This window comes from Sphaerodactylus townsendi, linkage group LG01 (genome assembly GCF_021028975.2).
Source record: "Sphaerodactylus townsendi isolate TG3544 linkage group LG01, MPM_Stown_v2.3, whole genome shotgun sequence".
NCBI lineage: Eukaryota > Metazoa > Chordata > Lepidosauria > Squamata > Sphaerodactylidae > Sphaerodactylus > Sphaerodactylus townsendi.
This window is the reverse complement of record NC_059425.1, coordinates 37,729,754-37,746,912: the sequence shown is the minus strand read 5'-3', so window position 1 is coordinate 37,746,912 and position 17,159 is coordinate 37,729,754.

The following is a 17,159-nucleotide window of genomic DNA, read 5'->3' as shown; positions in this document are numbered from 1 at the left end:
CTTTCTAACCCTCCCCCACCCCAAGCCTAATCTTTCCACTGTCCCCCACCCCAGTACTAACCTGTCAACCCTCCTCACTCTCATACTCACCAACCATTCCTCCCTCTATCCCAGCCACACTTTCCAATCCTCCCCCACCCCAAGCCTTACCTTTCAACCCTCCCTCCACTCCAAGCCTCACCTTGCCATCCTGCCCCACTAGCAACCTCAGCTTTTCGACCTCCTCCACCAGGTAAGTGTCACGCCAGAAGCTGGAGAGGTGCTACAGCCTCACTAAAGCCCATTGCGGGGGAGATTCTTGCTCTTCCATCCTTTGCTAGGGGCCATTGGATCTCCCCCACAATCAGCATTGTTGCTAGTCCAGTACTAATTCTGAATAACTTCTAATTTTTTATCCCTGCTAGTTCAACTCAAAAAGTGGAATTTGTTTTCATGCCTCTGTTTCCTTGTGACAAATGTATTCTGTGCTGTGAGACATTCTGGTAGGAATTTAGGTATTATATTCTTTGTCCAGTGCTTAGAAGAAATAATGTATAATTATTGTGAAGTATAGTTTAGTGCAGAGGATGAACCGACCATCTTTTCAGGTTTTCTGTCCACAGAACTTTCATTAAAGTGCATCGGTTCAGAGCGGGATGCTTAGGCTTGTTCTGAGTGGATGTCTCTTCAAGCGCCTGTGTCAGAAATTTAATAAACTAGCAATAAAGCCTGTGTTTTCAGGGAACTGGATGTTCAGCTGCTGTGCTACCAATACTGTGATTTGACTATTTGAAGGAAGCACATGTACAAGGGGGAAATATGACTTCAGTATGTTTCCAGGGATCCATCATTTGGTGCTATTGAATGCTAATTTGTCAGTAGGCCAGGGAATAAAAGGAACTAGAACTCCAAAATGATTGAATTTCCTTTCAATATGGACAGATGGAAGCCCAAGCAGGAATCAGATTCAGGAACAGACTGACTTACTGAGTCCTTCTCATTGCCCTGTGGTTTGTGATGCATAGCTGTTTCACTGCCCAGAGTATCTTATTTGCCTTTCCCCCTTCCCTACAGGAATAGCAGCAGGGCAAGTTGAAAACTGCTGAGTTCCTTATTTGCTTACTGTCACTTCTTTCCTGTATTATAAAATGGTTCCTTATTTACTATTTTTGGCAATGCTCAGAGAAGAGATGCAGCATAACTAGTTATATGCCATTTTCACTGTTCATATATAGATATTGTTCTACTGCCTTAATATTTACGCTTTCTAGATTTTATTAAGGTGCATGAAACTGCTAGGCTGTTCAAGATAAGGTCTCTGAGGACCTAACTATACATTACGAAGTCCTCTTGCATTTGGTTGAGGCCCACCTACTTTATGGGGGAGGGGGCCTGGCATTTGGTTGTCACCCACCCACCCAAGGGGGAAGGGGAGGGGCAGGGAGGAGAAGGGTGCCTGTCATCTGGTTGCAGCCCACTGACCCACCCTGTGGGGAGAGGGAGAGAAGGGGAGGGGGCTGTCATCTGGTTGAGGTCCACTCATCCTAGGGAAGGAGGGGGATGGAGGAAAGGGATTTGTGCAGTCGAGGGGTGGTGGTGTAAATTCACAACAGCCAGGAACTGCACCTCTGCAATACAGCCATGCCACCTGCAAAGGGATTCCAGGTAGCATGGGAAACAGAAATCCCCAGCCACCCAAAAAACCCCATACAACCCAATGTTGGAGACAAATTGAGGAGGCGTTCCCGGGCTGAAAGCCCTTTGAAAGTTGACGAATGTTGACTACATCCTTCGAAATGCCCCTGGACCACTCCCACCTGTGACAGTGTTGGCTTCTACACTGGAGGAGTGTTGGTGCAGTGGCAGCTTCTGGGGTTAGGTGCTGCAGAGTTGCATGGCACCCTGTGACTGGCATATTCACCCTCAACTAGTGTATTTCTCCCTTATGCTGGCAGAAGGGGCAGCTTCATTGGCATGTCCTTGTGACACTTCTAGGAGCCCATTCCCTTCCCCTGTGGATTGCATGTTAGGACTTTAATAATCATTTCCCTCCCTGCCAGGGGAAAGGGTTCTCTTCTCTCAATCAACAAAGGCACATCAGTCTGTTAGTGAGTCAGTTTTGCAAGTTGCTCCAAATTTTACCACTGCATTGCATATTTATTTCAGAATATATAAGTCTGACTTTATGCTGACAAAGATCAGCCCTTGAAGCAGCTGACAATATAATTCCTATAAAATAGATAAAAGCAAGATTAAAGGGTTGTATATTGTGTGACTGACTTGCATGAGAAGGTGTTTTAGAAACCCATCTGATGAAAATCAGGAAATAATATTAGCGATAGCAGTAATAATATAAAGTGTGGTGAAGGAAAGCCCAAGAAGGTTGAAGAGGAGTCCTCCATCTCCATTCCTTTTTTAAAAGCAGGCAGCTCAATTCAGAGGGGGTGAGGTGGACTCACCAAAGGAGTCAGTGCAGCCCTGTGCCAATGCAGGTTACCATCCTACTGGCACCAGGGTCAAATGCATTGTCGGAGGGTGCAGATATGTGGGCAGTCGTGTGGGTGCTGTGTGGCTCCAGTAGCTGCCACCATTTTCCAGACCTACTGGTGTAGAAAGATGCCCTGGCATGGCAAGGGGCATTCCAGAGAGTGGACCTGACTTCAGTCCATTTCCACTGCCCTCCCAACACCCAACACCTACCGGCCTTGGAGGCACATCATATTTTTCATGACATCCATCCATTATCCTTTATGGGGGATTTTAGCCAACTGGGATTTTCTTTTCATTTGTGGGCTTCCTGTGCTGCAGAGAAGCCCTTTGAGGGCAGCAGAGGTGGAGTGAGGGGGAACTGCACCCAGGGTACACATTCGCCCTGCGCCTCTGCTGCGGCACCGTTTGTCCCCACCCTGGAACGCCCCTCAAATGCCCTGCCACATCCTCCGCAGTTTAGTCATGCCCCCTTCGCTGCTCCACACAGGGCGTTACACCCCACCCGGCCCCGTTGGCACTATGTCACTGGGGGGCAGTGGGAGATCTGGATTGGGCTGTCAGTAAACTAAACCTCTCAAACTCACTTCTGCATTTGGAAGCAATCCTCAATTTAGTCCTGCCTGTGAACTCAACTTCTCTGAGTCTACTGTTCTCAGCTGCCTGAAGTTCTGTTCCCCTCTGTCATGAAAGAAGTCCAGTAGGGGGCAATGTTAGTGATAGCTTGATATCATTTCTGAAGAAAACCTGGAAGTGACACCATACTTCTCTGGGAATCACCAGAAACTATGCTAAAGTCATAGACTTTCTGGCAATTCCTAAATATGTCACTTCCTGATTTTCCCCAGATGTGATGTTACACTGTTGGCCTGGCAGTGATTTTTTGTTTATGATCTTTTTTTGCTACTCTGAGCATTGGCAGAAAGAGAGTTTTGCTGGTGGAAGTTATCCTGGCATTGCAGGAGATCTGGTGACTTTAGATAAAGTATTCAGTAAAGTAAGGAGGGGAATTTTGCAAACTCATCTTAATTTTTGTGCTCAAATAGTAAATGTGTTGGTTATGTTGAGGGGAGAGAGGGGGAAAGATTCTGAGGCAACTGCCCACTGGACTGAAGAATGTTTGATCCCCCACTCTGACCTCTCCTATGGATAATTAAAATCTCAATCAGGTAAAATCAGGTTAAAAAAGGGGGACACAAACTTTGATTAAGGATTAGTAGCATGTAAGCTATGTGCTCCCTAAAGGTCTCTTATTTGGGAACCTGCTAGACCAGGGGTAGGGAACCTGCGGCTCTCCAGATGTTCAGGAACTACAATTCCCATCAGCCTCTGTCAGCATGGCCAATTGGCCATGCTGGTAGGGGCTGATGGGAATTGTAGTTCCTGAACATCTGGAGAGCCGCAGGTTCCTTACCCCTGTGCTAGACCAAGGCCCGTTCTGCATAGGCAAACACAGGCTAAGGACAGCAAAAAACCTGTGTTTTTGAGGGGGGGGGGCTTTGCATGAATCCTGCCCCTAAAGTGAGTCTGCCCAGTGTTAGTTTCCCCAAACTGTGGCCATTTCCGCACGGCCATCGAGGCGCCTCCACGCCGGCAAGAATTCTGCCGGCGTGGAGGCGGAGGCCGTTCGCGTACGAGCATCTTGTGAGGGACGGAAACTCTGGAGAAAGAACACGACAGATGGCGAAGCGGCTCCGCGATGGAGCTGCCCTCTTCCCCCTTCCCTTTCCCATTTACCTCTCATGTATGCGCCCGTCCCTGCGGGCCTCCTCCAGCCCGCCCGCGCTGCCCTCCGACCTCCAGGGGTGGGAGGACAGCGAGGAGAGGGGACTTAGAGGAGGCCAGCAGGATGGCAAACACGAGAGGTAAATGGGAAAGAGAAACTGGTCAACAGTGTGTTCAGCTCGGCGGTAGCGGTTCGCAGACTGCAGCGCTGGAGGAAACGCTTTCCCCTCAACAACAACCCTTTAAAGGGTTGTTGTTTAGAAGCTGACTAGCGCCGCCTCTGGGGGAGGGCGCAGTCAGGTCGGCCTGCAGCAAGCCATGAACGGCTTAGCCTGGGAGAAGGCGTTTTACGCCCTGGCCGTCGTTTTTTAGCCGATCTTAATGAGGAAAGGGCCTTTGTTTTTCGAGAATTACACTATCTACGGGTCTTTTTAACAATCCCTGGTTGCAGCCACTTGTGAGTGAATGGCAGGACAGGAGGTGCTTTATTCTGCTACACTTTCCTTTTAAAAAATTTCCCGGCTTACATCTGCATAGTCACACAGGCACAAAGGGTCATATCTTGGTATCATGAGACATCAGAATGGCTGAGGGGGTTCATGCCTGCTACACATCAGTGGGAGATAAACAAAAAAATAGATGCACTTCTGTGTGAAAGCACGACAGCAACTCAGATTGTTTCGGTGGGCTCCGATTGATGCCTGCATGGATGCATGCGAAGGCAAAAACAGGAAAGCGGGTTACTTTATCCTGACTCCAACCTGCTATACATTTGCTGTATGGAAAGGGCCCAAGACTAGCATGAGGCAAGTAGAATTTTTTTCATAGACATTTGACTAGATGGACAAGACACAGATGGAGGTAATTAACAAATATTTACTTACCAGAAAAGAAAATATTTTAGGGTAAATTGTTGTGGATTACTTCAGTATATAAAGTAAAACTGACTCTCAACTTTACTCCTGTAGGTTGCAAGCTCTTTCCAGTCAAAATAATGAGAATTTGGAAATAAAAAAACTGTATTAGTTCTACTTTGAAAAGAAGTCTTGATAATTTCCAGTGTCATCTTGAGCAGAGTTACTGTTTTCTGAGTTCATTGAAGCCAGTGAGCTTAGAATGGAGAAACTCTATTTAGTACTACTGCTAGAAGATCTGGGGTGAACTTTGGTTTAGAAGAAACTTCCAAGATCTCTTGCAATACTGTGAAAGTTCTGGAGCAGGTGACATGAAAACATATTTGTTAAATCAGAATGCTGGGTTGCTTGTTTGCTTTGTAGCCTGTATGTGTATTTTCTTGGCAACAAACTTTCAACAATGACTGGTTTGCTGTCATTCCCTTCTCAGCTAGACTCCAGGTAGAGATTCCAGGAACAAATCACAGTGTGTGGCTAGACATCTGGTTGGATTTGTTTTCCTGCAGTAGTTCATTTCTTTTTCCAAAGTTAAGACATGCTGATTGTTGCAATTCTTACTTTTCAATGTCAGTTTTATGGCCAGAAGACTAGTTTGTATTGCTGGAAGAGTGACTTATGAAAACATTGGAGAGATAACATTACAGGATGCAAACAAGTTAAGTGAATTTTACTTTTATTTACCTTCTCTTCTGCCATTGATGTGCACTGACAGTTGCACTTCTCATTTTCAGCAGCATTTGAATGGTTAGCAGATAAATCCTAGTTTGTATGGTGGGAAAATATGAAGAGATAAGGAGCCTGCCAAGGGAAGTATGTCTCCTGTTTTACCGATTACCTAGAAAGAGGTGGTCAGATGAAACCTATGTGAGGTATGAAACCACTGCTCTGAAAAACAAAAGATAAAGGGGAATAGGAATCTTCATGATTATGAATGGCACAGAGAAAGTAGCTGGGGAGATTTTTTTCTCTTGTTCTCTTTCATGGTATTACCAATGGGGTTACCTAAGGTTGGAAGCAGTTTCCCCTTTGTCCGCCCCAGTCAAGACACTTGACACCTTTCTCTATCACACTGATTTTCTGTCCCCCAGGCATGCGCCCAGTGCAACACGCACCCCCCGGTCCCTGGTAGCTCCGCCTCTGCCTTCCATCGAGCACCATGTGTGCAGAGGGATGAAGACAGCATCTCCCACCATCCAGCTAGATAGATTAGAATAGAGAACCTATCTCTTCACTTTTCTATCCAGAGTGGAGTTCACTAATAAAGACTCCTCTTATCAGTTAGAAACTATGAATTGTTTCTGAGTTTTCTTTGTTGCCAGCGTGTGCACACGCATGCCTGGGGAAGCTTTGCTGTACTTTGCCTCCATGCACTCTGCTTGTAATGCAAAGGTGTCTCTCACCAAAGAGAATTACCAACAATACATATAGAGAAAGCATTAACAACTGCAAGCCATTTTCCCTTTCAGGAAAGGGAGTCAATAGTAGAATGGTAGTATACTGGAAACAGCCTATAAAGATTTTTCATTTCCTAACATGGTCATTCTTAGTCAATATAGATAAGATGACTCACATTTCTGTGCTAGATAACAAAGGGGAATCAATCATTTGTGAGCCCATTTCATCTGTCTTTCATATTATGTATATTCCTAGCTTAGCCTTCAACCATTCAGAAATTAAAGCAACATTGAGGTCATAGCAAGCATTGAATTATCTCAGCACTGGAGTTCAGTAGCACCTTAATGACTAACAAAAATCTATTTCAGCAGGAATTTCCATGAGTCAAAGCTCACTTGGTCAGATACATAATGTCACAGATATAGCCAGCATTATAGGATAACAGTTGCAGGTCTTGACTAAAAATATCATGGAGGATGCTTCTGCAGGCCAGAATCAGGACTGGCCTGGTCTCTCAGGTAAATTCTGGGACATGGATGCAAAGAAAAGGGGAGAACAAAAATTAACCCCAACTATATTGGTATTTCTGTGAAGGTCCAACTAACTACAATTCAATGTTATCAGAAAATACATATTTAGTTAGTGACATATGCATCAATTGATATATTTGTCAAAACACCAATGCTGTTATTTGTGAGACTGTATGTGCATTATATGTTAGATGTGATTTCCAGAGCTATGTTTTTAACTAGCCATTTTTATTCTGTGTAATGTATACCCTAATTAAATATACAATTGTATTGTAGTTGGCTGGACCCTTGTGGAAATACCAAACACTGGGACATGTCAAATAGGGAATCAAGAAACACATATCATATGCTTGCAGAGGGACAAAGACCAAAAGAGCTACATTAATATGGTCCTCAGTAACTAGGTGGTGGTCACCCATCAGTGTGTTTACCCTTCCCTGAAGGTCAATGCCCTTGATGAGGTCAAATCCACCAGTGCATCCCTTAGCCATCTCCCTGGGATAATCCCCTCCCCCCCAAATCTGGATTGGGATGTTAGAGCATCTGTTTTCACACATGGCTGTTTTGTAACACTACAGGAAGACAAAGGGTTGTCTGTCTGTCGAAAGCACAAAACCACAGTTTGTGAGAGATAAATCCAATGTCAGGAAATAAGTCTGATTGACATCTTAGAGAATCACAAGCACAATGATCAACTTTGTGGTTACACACAAAAAAATGGTCCTAATCTAGCTATACAGAGAGACAAATGAGTGTGTGCTCTCTTAGATGAGAATAGAAAAGGAGTAAAATAATATATCAATAATACAGCTCAAGGCAATTCTTTCTTATGTGACAATAAGAAATAGGTAGAAGACCACCATAACCATAGCAACCATGAGAAAACGAAAAGAAGGATAAAGCCACAATGAGGTTTTCTTCTTCCTTCCTAAATTCTATCTGGTTGGCTTATCTAAAAATGTGAATAGTACAACCATTTTCTAACTTTGTGGTGTCACTCATGATTACCTGTTAAGCCTACTCTGGAATATCAATATCTGAAATGTCCAAGTAGCTGGGGCTCAAATTAAGGCTATAAGAAATCTTCTCATTTGTTTTCAATGCCATTTTCATTTTGAAGAATATTAATGTGGATTTGTAAAAGGGGACATGATATAAAAGGATTTTTGAATCATTTTGCTTCTCTGTTGCACGTTGCAAGTTTCAATTGGTAACAATTGTGAGGAGTTTTGTGGGTGGGGGAAGATTTTAGAAAAGGCAATTGAACATTCTTGGAAGGGTTCGTGAGACAACCTAATAGATGTTTATCCAGATTTAACAGGCCATAAGCCTGTGGTGGCGAACCTTTGGCACTCCAGATGTTATGGACTACAATTCCCATCTGCCCCTTCCAGCATGGCCAATTGGCCATGCTGGCAGGGGCAGATGGGAATTGTAGTCCATAACATCTGGAATGCCAAAGGTTCGCCACCACTGCATGAGCCATATACCAAGAAAAGCATTTAAGAATGAAAAACAACAGCAAAGAAAAATTTAGCCATATCAACCATGTAAGCTTTGTAGAAAGCACTCAGAAACAGCTTCAGTTTATGGATATTAGAAGTGGCTGAATATTTTAACAACCGTTTTGCAAGAAATTTCCTCCTGGCAACAGTATATTTAAAGAACAGTGTGCAATAATGAATCAACTAATAGCAAAGGGCAATCATAAAAACATTGTTCTGAGGGAATCCCAAAAAATGCCCCTTAATCTATGTTGTAGATAGCACATACAGTGTGCAAGCATATATGACTGCCTTAATTTAATATTTAAAAGATGTATTTGGTCTTTAGGCCTCTGGAGTGGTTGACTTTGTGACTAACACAAAGGACTCACAGTGCTGATGTGTGGACAGTCTAATTTTATGCAGAAACTGGGACAATCAACTGGTTACTTTTCGATCGTTATCATCAGAGCTGGCCCAAGCCTGACTGTGGCCAGGAACGGGTGGGGTACTAACATACAATACTGTACTGTACTGTAATATAATACAATATAATATAATACAATACAATATAATAATATATAAATAAATCAGACCATTTTATGCTTTAAACCTCTCTGAATTCCTTTATGAGCTTTTAAAAGACACACCAGTAGCGTAGTGGCTAAGAGCAGTGGCTAAGAGCAGTGGCTAAGAGCAGGTGCATTCTGATCTGTAGGAACCAGGTTTGATTCCCAGCTCTGCCGCTTGAGTTGTGAAGGCTTATCTGGGGAATTCAGATTAGCCTGTACACTTCCACACACATCAGCTGGGTGATCTTGGGCTAGTCACAGCTTTTCGGAGCTCTCTCAGGCCCACCCACCTCACAGGGTGTTTGTTGTGAGGGGGGAAGGGCAAGGAGATTGTAAGCCCCTTTGAGTCTCCAACAGGAGAGAAAGGGGGGATATAAATCCAAACTCCTCCTCCTCCTCCTCCTCTTCCTCTTCCTCTTCCTCTTCCTCTTCTTCTTCTGGACTGGGATTACTTGCTCTGTACCTGTGCTGTCTCAGTAATAAGATATAGCTAGCAAGTGTGTAAAATAGATAGTTTCTCTTTAAGGAAACTTCCCTATATTTGCATATAGGGAAATGTAGTCTATAACAGCAGTAGATCATGAGATCTTATTTTACCTCCTATATTGATTCCAGTCTCTAGGTGGTACTTGGGGACCCCTTGGAATTACAGTTCATCTCCAGACTACAGAGATCACTTTCCCTGGAGCAAATGGCTGCTTTGGAGGATGGATTCTATGACATTGTATCCCACTGAGCTCTGCATCCTCTCCAGGTTCCACCACCAAATCTCTAGAAGTTCCCCAATCTGGAGCAGGCAACTCTATCTCCCATCCCCAACCAACATCTGGGGAGAATCTGGCAATTCTATGTACTCTGAATGTAATTGGTGGATATAAAGTTAGAGCAGAAATCATATCAAATTTTATGTGGACAATTGGAAAGCTGGCAGCTATGAAACTGCCTTACAGTAGCTCTGTTCACAAGTTACAGTGTATAACCTGTTTATGGCGTAGACTTGGTTTTTGTTAATATGTATGTTGATTCTCATGTTATATTTGACACATGTACAGCTGAACATGTTATTTAAACCACACACTTATCCTGGTAATGATCCCAATTTCATGTATAAAAAGTGAACAGATGCATGTAGGACTCACTGTGCATGCTCACTGTAGCCTGTGCAGAGGAATAATTGGTCTATCATGATCAGTATTGTCTACTTAGACTGGAAGCTGTCCAGGGTCTTAGGCATTGCCTACATTATGTTCCTTTTTTGCATGGAGATGCTGGGGACCGAACAAGGGACCTTCTAGATGTAAAACAAATGTTCTGCTACTGAGCTCAATAACAAGTAAAGTGTGAAACAATAGCAAGTTCACAAATAACGTGTTCACACTGAGAATATCTGAATGGTATGAATAAATCTAAATTTGATATTAATATAAGTAGTCAAGTACATAAAGGAAATCCAAGCGTACACATCATTAAGACAACATATCTCAGGCTACCTGCCAAACTTTATACGTAGTTTTATCAGTTCTAAAAGGAAATATATATATATAAATATAATAATTCACAATCTTCTGCTCATATAACAAATCTTATTGCATCTTAAGAAATGTGTCTACTTAAACAATGTAATATATAGTCTTTTTGGGGGTACTTAGCCCTTTAAGAAATAGCAGGCAGAAATTCTCCAAAGTTGTTGGCAATCAAGTTCTTTGTATAAGCACAAGCATACAGCGTTCATATAACATGGGACCTTCTAGATGTAAAGCAAATGTTCTGCTACTGAGCTCCACATGACAAACCAGACTGTGACTGAACATGGTAGAACTGAGTATATCTTGCCTGGTTTGTGAACTTTTGTTCTCACAGTTGCCATGGAATTTCAACTGAAGTGAAATTGATGCTGAATATGAAGGTTTCAGTTTAGACAAGGCATCCAAACTATTTTGAGGGAAGCAAAAAGAAGAATGCTTAGAAATTAAATCATCAAACTATGGTATGGCACTTGCTGTGTTGTGGGGAGCTGTGAATCTGGTGATGTTTCCCTATTGTCTTGTATAGTCATGGAATCACAGAGTTTGAAGGGACCATGTAGGCCATCTAGTCCAAATCCCTGCTTAATGCAGGAATCACTCTAGTGCATCCCTGACAAGGATTCATATAGCAGCTGCTTGAAGAATGCCAGAGAGGGGGAGATCACCACCTCCTTAGGCAGCCAATTCTACTGCTGAGCTAGGCCCCTTCTGCACTGGCAAAGTACAGCAGGTTGCAATCGGGGTTAAGCAACCTGCGTTGCCATCGGGGCGTTCACATGCCTCCATACAGGCAGCGAATGGAGCTCACGGAGGCAATGTGGGTTGCTGTTGCATCTTCGCACGGAGGTGCTTTTTTCCCCACTCACTTTCCTCCACTGTGTAGCTATGAAACCAAGCAGGCACGAACCTCTACAGCCATGCTGCTGTCCCTATGCCCCCCCCCCCCCCCCGTAGCTATGTAGCAGAGAGGTGGGGACTGAACAAAAAGAGAAACACGGCCAAGTAACACGCTTCCCAGGGCAGCCATTTGCTCAGATGTGGCTGCAATCCATGTTAAAATGAAACAATCGATGATAGTGCAGTTCTTGAAGTACCTGGTTTGGGGGAGAAACGTGGAGTGTACTTGCATTAGGAGTGGGATCTGTGTGAAGTTCCCGTTCTACATGATATATAACAATGATCCTGTTATTGTACTTGGAATGTATGGTACTTCTGGTTTATGCCTAATAAAGGTTTTTGGATTTGATTGGTGAAGTCCCCCCCCCCCCCCATGGCTTTTATGCCATGGTTAGCCTGCGTTTATTGGGCCATGTGGAAGGGGCCCTACTCTCACAGTAGAAAAAAAAATCCTAATGTCTAGTCAGTTCCTTTCTGCCTGTACTGTATACCCATTATTATGTGTCCTATCCTCTGCTGCTAACAGGAACATCTCCCTGTCCTCTCTAAGTGACAACCTTTCAAACATTTAAAGAAAGCTATCATGTCCTCCCTGAACCTCATGTTCTCCAGACTGAATAGTGCCAAGTTCCTTTGCCTTTCCTCTTAGGGAATGGTCTCCAGGCCCCTGATCATCCTTTTTACTCTCCTTTGCACCTGCTCCATTCTGTCCACCACCTTTTTGAAGTTAGGCCTCCAGAATTCCACACAGTATTCCAGGAATGGCCTGACTAGTGCAGTATACAGCAGGACTATAACTTCTTGCGGTTTGAATGTTATGCCCCTGTTGATACACCCAAAGACCACATGAGCCCTTTTTTGCTGCTGCATCACATTCCAGCTTACAGTCTACCTGCTTCTCTAGCCTAGCTCTTGTTCACACATACTGTTACCCAGAAGTGTATGCATACTTCTAATTTTTGTTACCCAAATGTAGTTCTTACGTTGATTGCTGGCTGTGACTGGTTATTGCCTAGCAGGGCCCAGACCAGGCCTTGCCTCTGTTCCAGTGAAGTTCTGAACTGTTTTGGCACTGAAAACTATGGAGTTACTACAGTACTAATGATCATTATGAAGAGGCAGCCAAATAAATAAATACAAACTTAACACTGATTTGTTCATCATGTCCCAAAAGCTGCCTTCAGTACAGCCCGGAGAAGCTGGATATGCTCTGTTGTGATGCTGATTATACTGATGGATTTTGAAATGAAGAATGTTGTTTCTAGTGCCTTAATGAATATCATACCCAGGAGCCATCTCCATGCAGAGTGCCTAGTGAAGCCTTTGATGAATTAGAGGATGATGTTCCTTGAGGATCACCACCAGTACACTTTTTTAAAATTCCCAGATGGTTATCAAATCAAATTTCAGTGCATAACTATGCTTGTACAAGCTCTCTGACTTGTTTGCTCCCTTCTCTTCAAAGCTAATAAGGCTTCTTTCCCTCTTGGTGGCTTTGTTGCTCACTAGGTGCTACCAAAATGAATTATTTCTGATCTCTTGGTGCCATCTGAGCTGAGGTTGTACTTCAAATGCACCAATTAGTACAGAAGATAACTTAGGGAAACTCTACAAAAGTTGTTAGAATCTTACCCCAGTTCTCATGTTTTGAACTGCAGATTTGGAAAGCTTCAAAACTAAAAAATGAGGGTCTAGAATCACAAGGGTTCATCCAGCCAACCACTCCCAAACTTTGCACAGTGGAATGTTTCCATTGCCCCCTTCTGCTGCATTCCACTAACCTCTTAATTTTAAGGGAAAGGGGAAGATCCTCTGAAAAAGCTAAGGTAGGGCTGCCAACCTCCAGGTGATAACTGGAGATCTCTTGGGATTACAACGGATCTCCAGATGTTAGAACTCAGTTCCCTGGGAGAAAATGGCTGCTTTGGAGGTAGACTCAATGGATTATGCCTACCTTTTCTCCAAACCCACCCTCTCCTAGCTTTCTATCCCAGAGATCGTAACCCTAATCATAGGGGACAAAGTGGTGGTATGTAGTGACAGAGAGGAATTGGTGGAGATTCTGTTCCAGGATTGTATAGGTGGAGACATCACAGTGGGCATGAGTTCATAATCAAGATATCTCATTTTTATACCAGTTTAAATGACATGATTTTTTTCCAAGAAACCAGTGGAAGTTGTATTTGGTGACAATACTAAGAAGTACCTGTTATATGTCCTTAGCCTTCCTGCTCCAAGAACTATAATCCCAGTGGTTCCTTAAGAAGTGAGAATGGCTATTAAATGAGTATGGGTCTCTAATAATATCTCAAAAACATTCGAAGTATTTCACATACTTTATCTCAGTCATCTTTACAACAGCTCTTTGGGATATACTGCATTTGTTATCATCCCCATACTACAGAAGGGGCACTAAGGCTGAGAGAGAAAGACTTGGCCAAAACTCTTCAAAATTCTGCTTAGGATTACATTGGAAGAGGCTTCCAACCCACCCACTCACCCACACCCCTCTTGGTATTGGAATTGTCTTCTCCTCCATTCCTCAGCTTCTTTTAACTCCTGTAGGAATCAGTCCCAGGGATGCAGGACCTGTGAGGAGCTGGAGTGAGAAAGGATAAGGCACTGAACTGCTCCTCTTTCCACACACAGAGCTGTGTTGAAGGGAGGGACAATTTAAACCCCTTCTTCCTTGCTGCAGCCTGCCCACTCTTAAGGCTGATCCTTTGTGCAAATGTAGTGACCCTGGGAGTGATCTTTCTGGAGGGCTGGAGAGAGCTGCAGTGATAGAAGGGAGCATGAGAACATCCCATGTGCTTTCTGTATATGGCTGGTAGGATACTGCCCAATATATGCATAGAATCATCAATCCAGGCCTTTTCCCCCCAAGACCCTTAGAACATTTCCAGACTGTTTTTGATCCCCACCCCCTTTACCACAATGTTTGACTGAACTCATTTCCTCCAAACATTTCAAGGCTACCATGAAATACCATTAAAATTTTTATTTTGCTTACTAGTTGAAATAGTGCTTCTTGATTCATTGTTTCAATGCTCTGTAGATCCGTTTAATTAACCCTTCATTGATTCACCCAAAACAGCAACCCTCCAAAACCAAAAATCAAAATATAAATGAAATAACAAAAATAAAGAGGTGAGGGGGGAAGGAGTGAAATGAGGGACATGAAAAAATGGTGGACCAGATGCTGAGAGGGAAGCTGGGCAGTGGCACAGATGCATAGAAAATAGCCAGGCTTTTCAAAAGGAAAGATAAAATGTTTCAAATATTACTGCCAGTAGCGTACCTAGGCAAACTGGAGCCCTGGGCAAAACCTAAGTTTGATGGCCCCCATGGGCGGCCACCCTCCCACACCATGACCAAACAATGATTTTTTCCACCAGGTCGTTTCAAAGTCATCATCACATTGTAGAACATGCCCCAACTCACAAATCTGAACATAGCAATGAGCCATGCCACACAGCAGAAATAATTTTTGAAAACATTTTCAAAATGCTTTCAAAATGTTTTATTACTGCTATGAAAACATTTTATCGTGTTGTATCCAGTCCCCCCAATTGGGGGAAACAGCATCACTTTCAAAGTTATTTAAACTGGGGACCCCAGATTCTCCCTTTAAGGTGGATTTAAAAGGAGAATCTGGACTCCCTAGTTTAAACAAGTGATGCTGGAATCCACCCCCAAGCAGCATCATTTTCAATGGTGTTTAAACTAGGGAGCCCAGATTCTTCTTTTAAATCAACCTTAAAGGGAGAAACTGGGGTCCCCAGTTTAAAAAATATTGAAAGTGATGCTATTTTTGGATGGATTCTCCCCCACGCTGAAACAGCATCACTTTCAATGTTTAAACTGGGGACCTCAGATTCTCCTTTTAAATTCATGCCGAAGGGGGTGGATTTAATAATAATAATAATAATAATAATAATAATAATAATAATAATAATAATAATAATAATAATGATGATGATGATGATGATGATGATGATGATATTTATTAGGCATTGAGAGAATAAAAGAAAGAAAGAAAGAAAGAAAGAAAGAAAGAAAGAAAGAAAGAAAGAAAGAAAGAAAGAAAGAAAGAAAGAAAGAAAGAAAGAAAGAAAAGCTTTGGCAGGAAGGGGGTGGATTTCAGAGGAGAATCTGGGGTAATTTAGGGGGTGCCTGCTTTCAGGCATGCAATTATTAAGATAGCAGCACCAAAATTTCAGAGTATCTTCGTGAGACCATACTGATGATACCACCCAGGTTTGGTGAAGTTTGTTTCTGGGGATCCAAAGTTATGGCCTCTCAAAGGTGTAGCCCCATCTATTAGTTCCCATTGGAAACAATGGGGGATGAGGGCACTCCCTTTGGGAGTCCATAACTTTGGACTCCCTAAACCAAACTTCACCAAACTTGGGCAATATCATCAGGAGAGTCTCCCAAAAAATATCTGAAATTTTGGTGCTGCTAGCCTAAAAACAGCACCACCTGCAGGTCCAAAACAAAAAAACACTGAAAATACAAAAAACCCACAAACGAACCTGCATTTTTGGTGCCTGCCACAAGGGGCGCCCTGGGCAACTGCCCACTGTGCCCAATGGGAGGAATGCCTCTGATTACTGCACTGTGAGAGAGGTTGGCTTGGAAACATTCGAGAAAAAAATGCTGAAAAAGTGTTTTCAAAAACAACAGAGAAAATGATGGGGAAACCAATGCAGGATTCCATGGAGAAAATGCTTTATTTTCAGTCTGAAAATGTTGTAAATGGTGTACGTGGAAAAGATCAGAAATGCAACTGAAAAGCTATTCACCATACTTTCTTTGTGTTGACTGGACCTGTTTCAGAAAGCCCATAGTAGGAAGCAGAAACAAAAACACTTTCTTAGGGGTGTGTGAAAGAACTGAAAGTTGCATTGGCTTGAGATATTCCCCCTCCCATTTTCCAGTGCCCTGTTTGAATCTATATAGTGGATTATATTACTTATGACTCATAGCTGAACCAAATATGCTTTTATAAGATATGTGTATATATATATATATATAACTCATTTCCTTTACATAAGCAATTCCATAAGGGGTTTGTGATGATCTTTGAGTTGACTGTGGATTTTCTATCCTTCACCATCTAGGTTATGCTAGAATCAGGAAAGATGGCTCTTAGCATGAGTGTGAACTTCAAGCTTGAAGATTACAGAGCAAAAGAAAAACAGCTAGCTTGCAACTGTCTGAAACTTCTTGTGGATTCAGCAGCTGTAGTACTGCTAACATCAGGAGCCATTCCTGAAAATAGAGAATGCCAAAGACTGAGGTTACCATACTTTGGCCTTACGTGCTGTTATTAACTCTGCATGTAGCTAAGCCTCTTCCTCCCTATAGCCAGCACCATGCGATCAGGGGAAGCAACCCTGAAGTAGCAAAAACAGTTGGAGCCCAAAGAGCCCGGCCTGAACTGATAAGGCTGTGGACAAGCAGCATTTTATTTATTTATTTTACAAAATATACATCCTGCCTTTCTGCCCTCACAAGGTGACCCTGGTAGCCAACAAATTAAAACTTGCATATTGGTACTGAGCAAGAACTGGGCACACAACATTTAGAGGCTGGTGGAAGGGCAGAAAGAGGTGAAGAAAAAAACTAAGAGCCAATGATTCAG